This window comes from Natrix helvetica (genome assembly GCF_964273705.1).
Source record: "Natrix helvetica genome assembly, chromosome: Z".
Taxonomy (NCBI): domain Eukaryota; kingdom Metazoa; phylum Chordata; class Lepidosauria; order Squamata; family Natricidae; genus Natrix; species Natrix helvetica.
In genome coordinates this window covers 125197357-125211809 of record NC_138554.1, presented here as the reverse complement: position 1 = coordinate 125211809, position 14453 = coordinate 125197357, and positions in this window count along the sequence as shown.

Sequence of the window (14453 nt, the reverse complement as noted above, 5' to 3'; positions counted from 1 at the left end):
TCTGTCTTTCTTTCTTTCTTTCTTTCTTTCTTTCTTTCTTTCTTTCTTTCTTTCTTTCTCTTCTTTCTTCCTTGTATATCAGTCTGCTTTGTATAACCAGATGGTTCCTTAGGTTATCCAAATTGTTTTGCCACATGTCTTGTCTGCAACATGACTTGGCAGATCTAAATTTCTGTTCCATACCTCCATTCATAGCCAAATGAGATCATGAGTCAGTTGATGCTCCTTTATTCCCAAATTGGGCTTATGTTTCAACAGCTTTGTGGCCAGCAATTCGGCTTAAACATTTTGAGGCCAATTTAGAAAGGGGATTTCCTTTCTGCAGGCTTCTTATTTATGAAAAGCATGACATAGGTGTGTAATGCTTTTTTTTTAAAAAAAAGAGATCATGCCGCAATTGATTTTTAAAGTATTTGCTAAGGTAGTCACAATCTTGTCATGTGGATCTGCTAAAATACTTAACTTATGCTTTACTTTCTCTATTGTGAGAAGGAAGGAATAAAGATGGGGCAATGGTAGAGAGGCGAGAAGAGTAGATTTCTACTTTTATTTATTTGTTTGTTAAATTTATTTGCCACCTACCTCATCTTGAAGCAACTCTGGGCAGCTTACAGCACAAAAAAATTAAAATCATCCAAAGTAAATATTTCTAGCCCAACAAAATGACAATACAGGTAGTAATCAACTTATAACAGTTCATTTACTGATTATTCAAAGTTACAATGGCACTGAAAAATATGATTTATCACTGTTTTTCATAGTTACAATTTTTGCAGCATCTCCATGGTCATGTAATTAAAATTCAGATGTTTGGCAACTGTTTCATATTTATGACAATGGCTAAGGTTTTGTGAACTTATGATAAGCAATGTCAATAGCTTATCATAAGCCATATTCATTTAACAACCAGGTTACCAACTTATGCATTGCAGTAATTCACTTAACAATGTGAGCAGGAAAGGTTGTAAAATGGGACAAAACTCATTTAACAAATGTCCCACTTAACAATGAAAAATTTGGGATAAATTGTGGTGATAAGTCGAGGACTACCTGTACCAGTGATGGCTAACCTTTTTCAGATTGCATGCCAAAAGCGGGGGGAGTGCAGGCAGGATCATGCATGGGTGTGCCCAAATCCATAATGCTATGTGCATGACCTGCCTCCACGCGCACATGCGTGTGCGACCCCCCACCCTCTTCTCCCCTGCTTTGGGCCCACGATTGACCCATTTTTCTCCCTCAAACGCAACCCAACAGAGGCCCTCCAGAGGCTTCCCTGAAGGCTCCAAAGGGCAAAAAAACCACCTTACGGGCAACCCAGAAGTTCAGGAATGGTGACTTCTGGTTTCCCCAGAGGGCTGTTTTTCGCCCTCTTGGAGCCTTCAGGGGTTTCCCTGAAGACTCTGGGGGGTGAAAAATGGCCCTATGGACAAACCAGAAGTCATAGTTCCCAAATTTCTGGGTTGCACATTGGGTGGTTTTTTGCCATCCGGAGGCTTCTGGGAAGTCTCCGGAGGGTGAAAAATGGCCGTAAAAAAAAGGCTGAAGTCAGTTGGCCAGCACGTGCATGTGTTCTGGAGCTGACAAGGCAATGCCTTGCGTGACCTAGCAAATGGCTCCTCTTGCCACCTGTGGCACATATGCCATAGGTTCGTCATAATGGATCTACACAATCAAAATAAAATCATAATCTTATGTAGTTACAGGCATGCTCTTTCTTTGGTCTTTTTCCTATAGATTCCATTTTTTTAAAATTGTACAAATACAATATATGTCATGGGAGCTATAGGATAATGTTTAGCTTAAGAGAAAGAAGGACTAGGGGAGACATGATAGCAGTCTTCCAATCTCTAGGGGCTGCCACAAAGAAGAGGGGGTCAAGCTATTCTCCAAGGCACCTGAGGGTAGAACAAGAAGCAATGGGTGGAAACTAATCAAGGAGAGAAGCAACTTAGAACTGAAGATTAATTTCCTGACAGTTAGAACAATTAATCAGTGGAACAGCTTGCCTCCAGAAGTTGTGAATGCCCCAACCCTGGAAGTCTTTAAGAAGATGTTGGATAGCCATTTGTCTGAAACGGTATAGGGTTTCCTGCCTAGGCAGGGGGTTGGACTAGAAGACCTCCAAGGTCCCTTCCAACTCTGCTATTGTATTGTATTGTATTGTATAACCAAAAAACACAATAAGAATTCTACATTTTTTTTAAAAAATAGCATATTTCATGTTATTATAATAAATTTTTGTCAACACAATTAGATCCTTCATTTACAACCACTACTGAGGCCAAAATTTCCATTGCAGTTGTGAAGTGAGTTTTGTCCCATTTTAAGGCTTTTTTGCTACAATTGTCAAGGGAATCACTGCAGTTGTTAAGTGAATCACGTGCTCATTAAGTGAATCTGCTCCCCCCCCATTGATTTTGATTGTCAGTACGCAGCTGGAAAGGTTACAAGTGGTGATCCCATCACCCGGGGACAGTTAGACCGTCATAAATACATGCCAGTTGCCATTTACCCAAATTTGATCACGTGACTATGGGTCTGCTGCAATGGACATAAGTGTGAAACCTGGTTATTACTTTGTTCAGTGCCATTATAACTTTGAATGGTCACTAAATGAATGGTTGTAAATCAAGAGTTACCTGTATTATCACCTGAACATTAAATTAGCTAAAACACTAGAGTGCATAGATAGTATTGTCTTTAACAAACTGAAATGCTAAGAGTTATTAGTGCTACAACTCCCAGGAACCAAGAGAAGAAAGGGATTTTGACAGCTACAATGGTGCCATGGCAAATATAGTTAACATTGATACCTCTTAAATCCTCCAATGTCCAGTTGCAGAAAATGTAGACTTTTGGTGCCATCACACCTAGCAAGTGCCAAACTGCAAAATTATAACTTAAATTATTATTTTCAACTTTAGGAGGGGGGATAATTTTCCAATCTAATTTCTTCAGCTGAAAATCAAAAAGACAGGCCACACCAATCGAATACATTTTGTCTTCTTCCTATAACTTCATTGAATCTTGCCGTTTTCATTAGATTCTCTTATTTGTGTAGTTCTTCTATTAGGCATTATTTTCTTTGTCTGCTTCAGATCCCCAAAGATTCTAACTGACTAAATCCATTAGTATTCTAATTTTATCTTCTAAATTGGGTGAATGTCCTATCCCAATGGCAATAAACTCTTTGCAGCAGCTCTTATCTTAAAAACGGAGTAAAAACTGTGGCTGATCCAGAACAAGGCAGTAGGGACCAATGTTTCACAATCCCCACAGTGATTTCGATATATCTTTTGCCAGCTGCTAACTAAATCCAGTTCAAGGAACTAATTGAGCCACATAAAAACTTATAAATGAGTTAGGTGCAAATTACTTGAAGGATTTATTTCTTTACTTACCAAATTTTAAATGAAATGAAATTTTAATAACGCCATTTGAATTTTAATACATTTTAGGGGTCCTTGATGTTCTCTAAGTTTGCTGGGTTTCTTTCAGATGTTTCTTTATCCAAATCAATGCAGCACTGATGATATTACCTAGTGTGGGTAATGAAGCATCTGCAAGAAAACAAAGCTCAAAGAGCACCAAGGACCCCTCATGTCAACCCTGGGCTACAAATATTCTTCGTTATTAGTACATTAAAAAAAAAAAATTAAGTACCCAGAGTCACTGACTGTGAATGGGCAGCCATATACAGGTAGTCCTCAACTTACAACCCCAATTGAGCCAAAACTTTATGTTGATAAGTGAGAAAAATTTTTTAGTGAGTTTTGCCCCATTTTACAACTTTGCTTGCCACATTTGTTAAGTAACTCATTGCACGGTAAAGTTAGTAACATGGTTGTTAAGTGAATCTAGCTTCCCCATTGGCTTTGCTTGGTTATAAAAGGTAATTGCATGATCCCGGGATATTGCAACTGCCATAAATATGAATCAGTTTCTAAGCATTTGAATTTTGATCGCATGACCACAGGGATGCTGTAATGCTCATAAGTGTGAAAAATAATCATGTCACTTTTTTCAGTAATGCTGTAACTTTGAACAGTCATTGAATGAACTGTTGTAAGTCAAGGACTGACCCTCTCTCTCTATAAAATTGATGTAGTGGCAATTTTTGTTTAATCACTACATGATTCACTTAATTGTGGTGACTTGCTTTATAACCATCATAAAATTGAACCTGGTCATATAGTGGCTCAACTTATGACTATAATGATTCACAAAATTATAGGGTCCATTGCAGTAATAAATCAAGGACTATCTTCATGTATATGGGCAATTGATCAGGCTATGTTACCTCTTCAGGGCTCTTCCAAGCTATTGAGCTTTGATACTGTTGTGTGTGTATATCAGTGACGTGCGGTGAGGTTTATGACTGGTGAGGCACTGACACAGTGCTGAGTTTCAAATATTTTTAGACTTGTGGACTTCAACTCCCAGAATTCCACAGCCAGGCATGCTCAGTTCCAATTTAAAGCGACAGCATTTGTTTTTCTCCTTTGCTCCTTCTTTCTTTTTCTTTTTCTTCTCCTTCCCCTCCTTCCTCCCTCTCTCCCTTCCTCCCCCTCTCTCAAACACACACACACACACACACACACACACACACACACACACAAAAAGTTGGATTGGATATCTTTTCCAGTGGCTTGAAGAGTCTTTGCCTGGCTTCCTGCCTCCTCCTGTGGTCTCCTCAGTGCTCGCTTGTGCTCTCCCTCCCCAAGTGTAGTTTGATTGCAGGTGGAGCCACGTTGCCTTTTCAAACTTGTAATCAGTGAAGCTGGGCTAGATTTTTATATAGTTTTATCCAGCTGTGTGTGTGAGAGAGAGAAATGAATGGGGGCCTGGGGAGGAAGTCACTACACTTGGGGAGGGAGAGCACCAGTGAGGTTAAGCAGAGTCATCCACGGTGAGGCAGCAACTAGCTCAGCTTTTTCCTTTTACTTTTTTTTTTTTCATGATGAGAGTGGTGAGGCTGTGCCTCACTTGCCTCACCTGACTCCACGTCACTGGTGTATATATATACACAACAGTATATATATTAGGCCGATGTAATTGCCACTTAGCCACAGGCTCTCTTCCTTAGGGAAATAGGTATGTATTTATGTTACAACCCCTGGTATGCCCAAATATGGGAGGGAGCTCACTACTCCCCCTTTCCAATATGCAATACAGCCCTGGTTCGATTCCCAGTAAGGTTATGGCTAGCTGATGAGACTTAAATAGGTTGAAATAGATCTATATTAGTCTCCCTTTATTTATTTATCAGTACAAATACAACACAAATATAAAAAGGCAACATTAAAAATAAAAATATGGTTTTCTGCCTGGATGGTCCTCTGTAATGAGCCAAAGGACAGAAAGGGGAGTAGTGAGCTCCCTCCCATATTTGGGCATACCAGGGGTAGTAACACAAATACATACATACATACATACATACATACATACATACATACATGTGTGTGTGTGTATGTATTTGTGTTACAACCCCTGTTATGCCCAAATATGGGAGGGAGCTCACTACTCCCCTTTCTGTCCTTTGGCTCATTACAGAGGACCATCCAGCCAGAAAACCATATTTTTATTTTTAATGTTGCCTTTGCTATGTTTGTGTTGTATTTGTGCTGATAAATAAATAAAGGGAGATTAGTATAATAAGACCTCCCTGAAAATAAGCCCAAGTGCTTATTTCAGAGGTCAAAAGAAAAAAAGACCCTGCCTTATTTTCAGGGAAACACAGTAATAGAGTTCAGTGACTAAAACAGGAGTGAAATTCAGAAGGTTCTGACAGGTTCTGGAGAGCCAGTAGCAGAAATTTTGAGTTCAGAGAACCAGAAAATACCACCTCTGGCTGGCCCCAGAGTGGGGTTGGAATGGAGATTTTGTAGTATCAATCTCCTACCATACCTACGAAGCCACGCCCGCAGGATTGGTAGTAAAAAAAAAAAATGAATTTCACCACTGGATTAAAGGGTTCTGGTTTTACAAGCCATATATTCACTGGATTGTTATTGTTTTCTTTAATAACAGTCCCATTAGACTTTAGTAGCACAAAGCCACTCCTAAGTGCATCTATTTCGATTATCATCGTAGGGCACTGAAATGGAGCTTACCAATATCCAAGGAAGATAGACTGGATCATGAGAAGTGACAAGAGCATCTGGAACAATAAAGGCTTCTGACATGTTGAACAAGGAAATGCTTTCTTTTTTTTCTTTCTCAATTAGAAATAGAAAATAAGTCACATTTTTTCCCAAGGACAATGCTTAATTACAATACAATACAATACAATACAATACAATAGTAGAGTTGGAAGGGACCTTGGAGGTCTTCTAGTCCAACCCCCTGCCTAGGCAGGAAACCCTATACCGTTTCAGACAAATAGCTATCCAACATCTTCTTAAAGACTTCCAGTGTTGGGGCATTCACAACTTCTGGAGGCAAGCTGTTCCACTGATTAATTGTTCTCACTGTCAGGAAATTCCTCCTCAGTTCTAAATTGCTTCTCTCCTTGATTAGTTTCCACCCATTGCTTCTTGTTCTACCCTCAGGTGCTTTGGAGAATTGGAGGAATTGGAGGAATTAATTGGAGGAATCATTTGCCCATTTTTCTCTGGGAAGAAAGAAATTCATTCACATCCTGTTTTTCATTCCTTACTTTGAGAATGGAGGGTTAAATTGGAGGTGAGAATCATATTTATTTCTTTGGATTCTATGGAAGTATGAAAGAGATTATTACACAACAAAAGGACAGTCATTCATAGCCATTCTTGATCACCATACAAGAAAATATAATCACTTTCCACCTAGGACAATTTATTTGTCGTTCTATCTTTCTTTGAAAAAAAAAGAATTTCTCAAGTGAATTCTGTTAGCTTAAACAGAGTGAAAAACCAGTAGAGAAATACTCAAGAGAACTTTCCTTCCTTGATATAAGAAAGTCCCTTGCAGGAAGCCAAACTTATTTTGAGTACCCAAACAAGAATGGGTTATCCAAACCTGCAAAGGTGAGACTGGCTGTTTAGGGCTGCTATTAGTCATCTGACGTTTGGCAATTTGTTGGGCAAAGCTTCCAATGTTACCTCCAGAGTTGCCCAAATCATAGTAAACCATATTATACCTAACCATGGTTTATTGACTGAACTATATAATACGTTTTTTCTTTTACATCTTTGCTTTAAAGCAGGGCAGAGGTGGTATTCAGCAGGTTACTGTTTCTGGAGAACCAGTAGCAGAAATTTTGAGTAGTTCGGAGAACCGGTAAATAGACTGGCCCCACCTCATTTTTTCTCTGTCCCGAATCACAGCTGATTGGGAGGGAATGGAGATTTTACAATATCCTTCCCCTGCCACGCCCACAAAGCCACACCACAAAGCCTTGCCATTCCCCACCAAGCCATGCCCACAGAACCAATAGTAAAAAAAATTGAATCCCACCCCTGAAGCAGGAGTGTCCTCAGGGTTGTGTTTGACCTTGGGGATGGAAGTGGCCAGGGTGATCTTGGCTTCACTCATGTTGGGGGTGCCTGTGGCGATCTGAAGGCTCTGTCAGTGAAAATGGGCTTGTGAGCTCTGTTTTTGGCTGGGACCGCCTCCTGCAACCCTATGCCATTGAAAATGGAGCTCAGGGGAGCCATGCATGGCCATTGTGAGCTCTGTCTTTGGCTAGGATGGTCTTCTGCAACTCTCTACCAGTGAAAACAGAGTACCTGGCCCTCCTGAGCACTGTTTGCTGGCAGAGGCACTGCAGGCCAGTCCTTTGTTGTTTCCAGGGCACCCTATGGGCCAGATCTAAGCACCCTGGTGGCCATATTTGGCCCTCAGGCCTTGAGTTTGATGCCCCTGCTTTAAGGGTTAAAGGTAAAGTTTTCTCTTGTCCAGCTATGTCCATGCTCATCTCTGTTTCTTAGCCAGGGAACTAGTGTTATCTGAGGAATTAATAATAATAATTTATTAAATTTCTAGATCGCCCCCTCTCCCCGGAGGGACTCTTCATGTGGCGAGCATGACTATATTCCAAATATAGAATCCTGTTACCATTCCACCAAAGTGATACCTATTTATCTATTCACATTTACAAGCTTTCAAACTGTTAGGTTGGCAAGAGCTGAGATCAGTAATGGGACTCATCCCATCGAGCAGCAGTCAGATCTCAAACTGAGGCTGTCAGCTTTTTAGCTGAGAAGTTCAGTGCCTTTACCCACTAAGAAATTATGCCCTCTTTTCTTGCCTGAGACAGATTGAAATGTGGGTTGTGGGTCAAAGGATGCTCCCTACAAACTATCTAACTGAAGAATTATCCTTATAGATAAATTACAAAATTAAAAAAAAACTTATGATATGATACATTGCAACAACTATTGGAGCAATGTTGTGTAATACAGAAATTATCTCTCTCTCCCTCCCTCTCTCTTTCTCTCTCGTCCTACCACTGTTTGAAGGGAAAAAAAAGAAAGGGGTGGAACTACTTATTCTCTTTGGAACACGAGAAACACTATCCTTTATTTCTAGAAAGTGTCTTCAGAAAGTGTCCCTAGAGATATTTACCTCCCTTTAATTTGTTTTCTTTGAACTGCTGGGAGGTATGCTTCTTAATAACTATATGTTTCTCGTGGGTTATAATTTGACCATCCTCTGTTGGACAAAATATATAATTTTGTTTCTTCTTTCTCTCTCTCTCTCTTTTTTAAGGGAATCAACTTTCTTGTTGGCCAATTATACTTATATATAATTAATCTGTTTTGGGGTTTTGATAAATTATTTCCCAAGCATTAACATTAAGTAGCGAAGAAATCATTTGGTTGAATTGTATTGTGTTGGGGGAATGCAGTGAGGAAGCTCAGCCAATCTCATTGTACGTATGTTGTACATTGATAATGAATTATTATTATTCAATTGTATCACAGAGGTCAGTTGTTTCACCGGATTTGGCATTGATTACTAGTCGGGCCCCACCCAGGGGCCTAGGACGTCGTAACCTATTTTCGTAATATATGTGCGGATCCAAGCAGTGCAGCTTTTTGCATTTGACTGATGATGATTTTGTCAAGTTTTAACTGTTTTAAATGTAATTTCAGTGCTTTTGGATTGCACCCAGTGTGCTGATTACCACTGGAATTACCACTGCTGGTTTGTGCCATAATCATTGAATTTCAATTTTTAGGTCCTGGTACTTTATGATTTTTTCATGTTCCTTCTCGTCGACCCTGCTATCACCTGGTATTGCGATGTCTTTGATTGTAACCTTATTTTTCTCAACCAGCGTGATGTCTGGTGTGTTATGCGGCAGTATTTTGTCCGTTTGTATTCGAAAATCCCATAGGATCTTGACCATCTGATTTTCGGTGGCTTTTTCAGGCTTATATTCCCACCAGTTTATTGTTGTTTTAATATTATAATTTTTGCACAAATTCCAGCGGATCATTTGTGCTACTGAATTGTGCCACAATTTATAAACAGTCTGCGCGATTTCTGCACTGCAGCTGAGTATGTGGTCAACAGTTTCATCAACTTCTTTGCAGAGTCTGCATTTGGCATTTTATGATCCAACTATGTGGCAATGAGTTGAATGCCTTTTTATAATCAATCCAGACCATATTCAAGTTCGTTTTTCTTTTCTTACAATTTTCTAATATCATTTTATCAATCAGGAGCTGATCTTTTGTGCCCTTGCTCCTTCTTTTATTACCTTTTTGCTCTACTGGCAAGATGTTGTTTGTTTCCAAATAATCCATAATGTTATCTGCAATAATGCCTGTGAGTAATTTGAAGGTTGTTGGCAAGCATGTTATTGGTCTGTAGTTTTCAGGTATTGTTCCTTTAGTTGCATCTTTCTGAATCAAGTATGTTTTTCCAGTTGTCAACCATTCATCAATTTGACCATTTTGTAAAATTTCATTCAGTTGCCTAGCCAATATTGCATGTAAACTGGTCAGATATTTGAGCCAGAAACCATGTAATGGGTCATTTCCAGGTAATGTCCAATTCTTTACTTTTTTACTCAATTTTTGACCATCTCAGTTGTTATTTCTAATACTTGCATTTGTTTGTTACCAATGCTTTTCTCAAAGGCATGTATCCACTTTGCTTCCTTATTGTAGTCCTTTGCATTTTCCCACAATTCTTTCCAGAATTCAACTGTGGCCTGCTTTTCTGGTTTTTGACTTTTGGTGTCACCATTCACATTAAGACTTTGATAAAAAATGCCGTTGGTCTGATCAAAATTGTTGATTTTGTTTGTATTGGATGATTCGTGCCTCATATCTCTCAATTTTTCTAGCTGTTGCTGTTATCTGCTGTTTCACAATCTCTACAGCTTCATTGATATTTCTTGTATCCAATCTATATCTTCTGATCAGCTGATCTATGATTTTGCTGTTTTTAAGCCGTTGCTCATGCATATTCTTTAAGTTGCTAGCATCTGCCCTTAATTTTTTGACTTTTTGTTCTAATCGGATTTTCCACTTTGGCTTTGATGCTTTTTCCATTGTGTGCTTAGGTGTTTTGATTTTAATGCCTGGTTCATTAGTGACTATTACAGCTGCACTGTACATTAACTGATTCGTTTCCAATATGGATCCCGATTCAATTGTTGAAATCACTGCATTAACCATTTTCATGATAGGACCCAAAATTTTCTTAGGGACAGTTTTTAATGATGGTAAACGTTGCCTTTCCTCACTAGCCAGAAAATGCTCCATGATCTTGTCCTTCAGTGCACTATATTTTTGTCGTTTTGTTGGCTGGTCCACTTGTAGCACACTTGTCGATGGATGCCCAGGGACATCAACATCTGCCGCAGCCCTTGTTAACCCGCGCGATGACCAATGCGGTATAGAATTTTTATTCGTTTCTTTCACCATGTTGTATGGGTTGGCGAGTTTTTATGGGGCCAGATTGCCAACCTGACCCCAACCCTCCTCCTTTCTCATCCAGGCTTGGGACCGGCAACGGCGGAGTTGTTGTTGCTGTTGTGATGATGATGATGATGATGATGATGATGATGATGATGATGATGGTGAAATGGGGCCCAGGGAGGCAGTTGGGTTTGCTGATTGTATACTTGGCTCCTCGCTATACATCAGCGGCCCTGCCCGAGCTCCTCGAGCTGATCTCGGAGACGGCAGTTGAGATCCCCAGGCTTGTGGTTATGGGGGATTTCAACCTGCCGTCGACGGGAGCAGCGTCTGAGGTGGCTCGGGAGTTCATGGCTTCCATGACAGCCATGGGCCTGACCCAGTTAATTCAGGACCCCACACACGAAGGTGGCCACACATTGGACCTTGTTTTTGTATCTGAGCAGTGGACGAGTGATCTGGGTATAGGGGACTTTGTTGTTACACCCCTGTCATGGTCGGATCACTCATGTCTCCGGCTGGACTTCCCTGGCGCTAACCCCCACCGCAAGGAGGCGGGACCAGATGGTCCAAGCTGGTACCGCCCCAAGCACCTGATGGAGCCGGATAGGTTCCAGACGGAGCTTGGGCCATTACCTGTAGCCCTGACCCGCGCTCGGTCGGAGGACCTAGCGGCCGCCTGGAATAGGGCGGCGGCTGGGGCCTTGGACCGGGTTGCGCCTTTGCGACCTCTCCTGCGGCAGCGACCCACCCGGGCTCCTTGGTATACCGAGGAGCTGAGGGTGATGAAGCGCCATAGGAGACGTCTAGAGAGCAGGTGGAGGTCCTCACGCTCCGAATCTGATCGAACACAGGTAAGAGCCTATTTACGGACCTACCTTGTGGCATTAAGGGCGGCCAAACGTAGATATTGCACTGCTCTTATTGCGTCCACGGATAACCGCCCTGCCGCCCTGTTTAGGGTGACCCGCTCCCTCTTGTCACAGAGGACGCAGGGGGCACCCTTGCAGGGCAGAGCAGAGGAGTTTGGGGAATATCTGCAGGATAAAGTCGCTCAGATCCGGAGCGGATGGGCCCCCCTCAGTGGACCAGACGGGCCGCCAACAGCGAGTCTTGTGAGACCATCCTGGGAGGAGTTTGATTCTGTTGCCCCCGAGGATTTGGATAGGTTGCGTGGACGGCTACGACCCACCACATGTTTAATGGACCCGTGTCCCTCCTGGTTGGTACTGGCATCTTGGGAGGTGACCCGAGGCTGGCTTCTGGGCCTGGTGAATGCCTCATTGGGTGAGGGATCCTTACCAGCCGCCTTGAAGGAGGCGGTGGTGAGACCCTTACTTAAGAGGCCTGCACTCGATCCAATGGAGCTAGCTAACTATCGTCCAGTCTCCAACCTTCCATTTTTAGCGAAGGTTGTCGAGAATGTGGTGGCGCAGCAGTTTCCACAACACCTTGACGAATCCGAGTATCTAGACTCATGCCAGTCCGGCTTCCGACCCGGGCACAGCACAGAGACAGCCTTGGTCGCGTTGGTCGATGATCTCTGGAGGGCCAGAGATAGAGGTTGTTCCTCTATCCTGGTCCTATTAGACCTCTCGGCGGCTTTTGATACCATCGACCATGGTATCCTATTGCGCCGGTTGGAGGGGATAGGAGTCGGAGGTACCGTTCTGCGGTGGTTCGGCTCCTACCTCTCCGACCGGAAGCAATGTGTGTTGACAGGGGGACAGAGGTCGACCCCGAGGCCACTCACTTGTGGAGTGCCACAGGGGTCGGTCCTCTCGCCTCTCCTGTTCAACACATATGTGAAGCCGCTGGGTGAGATCATCCGTGGTTTTGGGGTTGAGTGTCACTTCTACGCTGATGATACCCAGCTGTATATTTCAACCCCAAACCACCCCAACGAGGCTGTCGAAGTGATGTCCCGGTGTTTGGAAGCCATCGGGGTCTGGATGGGGGACAACAGACTTAAACTCAACCCCTCCAAGACTGAGTGGCTGTGGCTACCGGCACCTTGGTTCAGCCAGCTGATTCCATCGCTGGCCATAGGGGGCGAACAATTGCCCCCTGTGGAACGGGCGCGCAATTTGGGCGTCCTCCTTGATGCCCGGCTGTCAATGGATGACCATGTGGCAGCCGTGGCGAGGGGGGCGTTCCACCAGGTTCGCCTGGTGCGCCAATTGCGCCCCCTACTGGACCGGGATGCCCTACGCACGGTCACTCACGCGTTGGTGACGTCCCGCCTGGATTACTGCAACACTCTCTACATGGGGCTGCCCTTGGGACGCGCCCGGAGACTGCAGTTAGTTCAGAACGCAGCCGCGCGGGCTGTGATGGGGAGTACAGGGTACTCCCACGTAACACCTCTCCTGCGCGAGCTGCACTGGCTACCTGTGGTTTTTCGGGTGCGTTTCAAGGTGCTGATTACCATCTTTAAAGCGCTCCATGGCACGGGACCTAGTTACTTGCGGGATCGCATCCTCCCACATACATCCCTGCGGCCAATTCGCTCACACAGAGAGGGACTTCTCCTGGTGCCGTCCACTAGGCAATGCCAACGGGCGACACCAAGGAGTAGGGCCTTCTCTGTGATGGGCCCAACCCTCTGGAATGACCTCCCCCCCGACATTAGAACCACTACTGACCTCCGCTCCTTCCGGCAAAAATTGAAGACTCACCTGTTCCGATTAGCAGGCCTGGCATAATTACAACTGTCCCTCCTGGCAAATGTATTAACTGGTTATTTTAGGGGTATTGTTTTTAACTTATTGTGTGTGTTTTAGGGGTTCAAAATCCTATATTTATATATATTGCTTTGTACAGTTCTTTTAATTCCATTTTTAACCTCCTCCATTCCAACTGTACATATTCAATTTTTATTGTATTTTGATATATTTTGCATGGACTGTACACCGCCCCGAGTCCCTTTTGGGAGAGGGGGTGGTCTAGAAGCATGAATAATAAATAAATAAATAAAATGATGTTAATCTTTGTTGAGATTCACAGCCTTTGGGGCTGGTTGGTAGCTCAACAGCTCGAATCCTAATTAAAGACCTAGGAACTGTTAAGGTAACATCAGAGGATATAAGTTGTTCCAAGTAGGGTGGTTTTTTGTAGAATCAGAATGTTCAAGTCAGATAAATTTAGAATTTTCAAATAGCAAAGTAGCCCTTTAGGTATTGCTCCAAGGGCTCCAATTACAATTGGGACAACACATGATTTCGTTTTCTACAGTTGCTCAAACTCAATTTGCAAGTCCCAGTATTTTGTGATTTTTTTCTTGCTGTTTATCTTCAATTTGTGCATCACCAGGTATTGCAATGTCAATGAACCATCACCAGGTATTGCAATGTCAATGAAACTCAGTCAATCGAACATTCAAAAATGTATCACAAATACTAATGACTAGTGTTAATGGTTGATATGGATTGCTGCCAGTATCCTAGGTATCAACCAAATACCTTCTTAAAATATATGATGTTCTGAGTAGCGCAGTTTTTAACAGTTCCGCTGGTGTTTTTGCAGAAAGTTGCAATTTTTTGATGTATCTTATAAAATTATTGGACATGGTAACAAGTACCCCGATGACAGTGG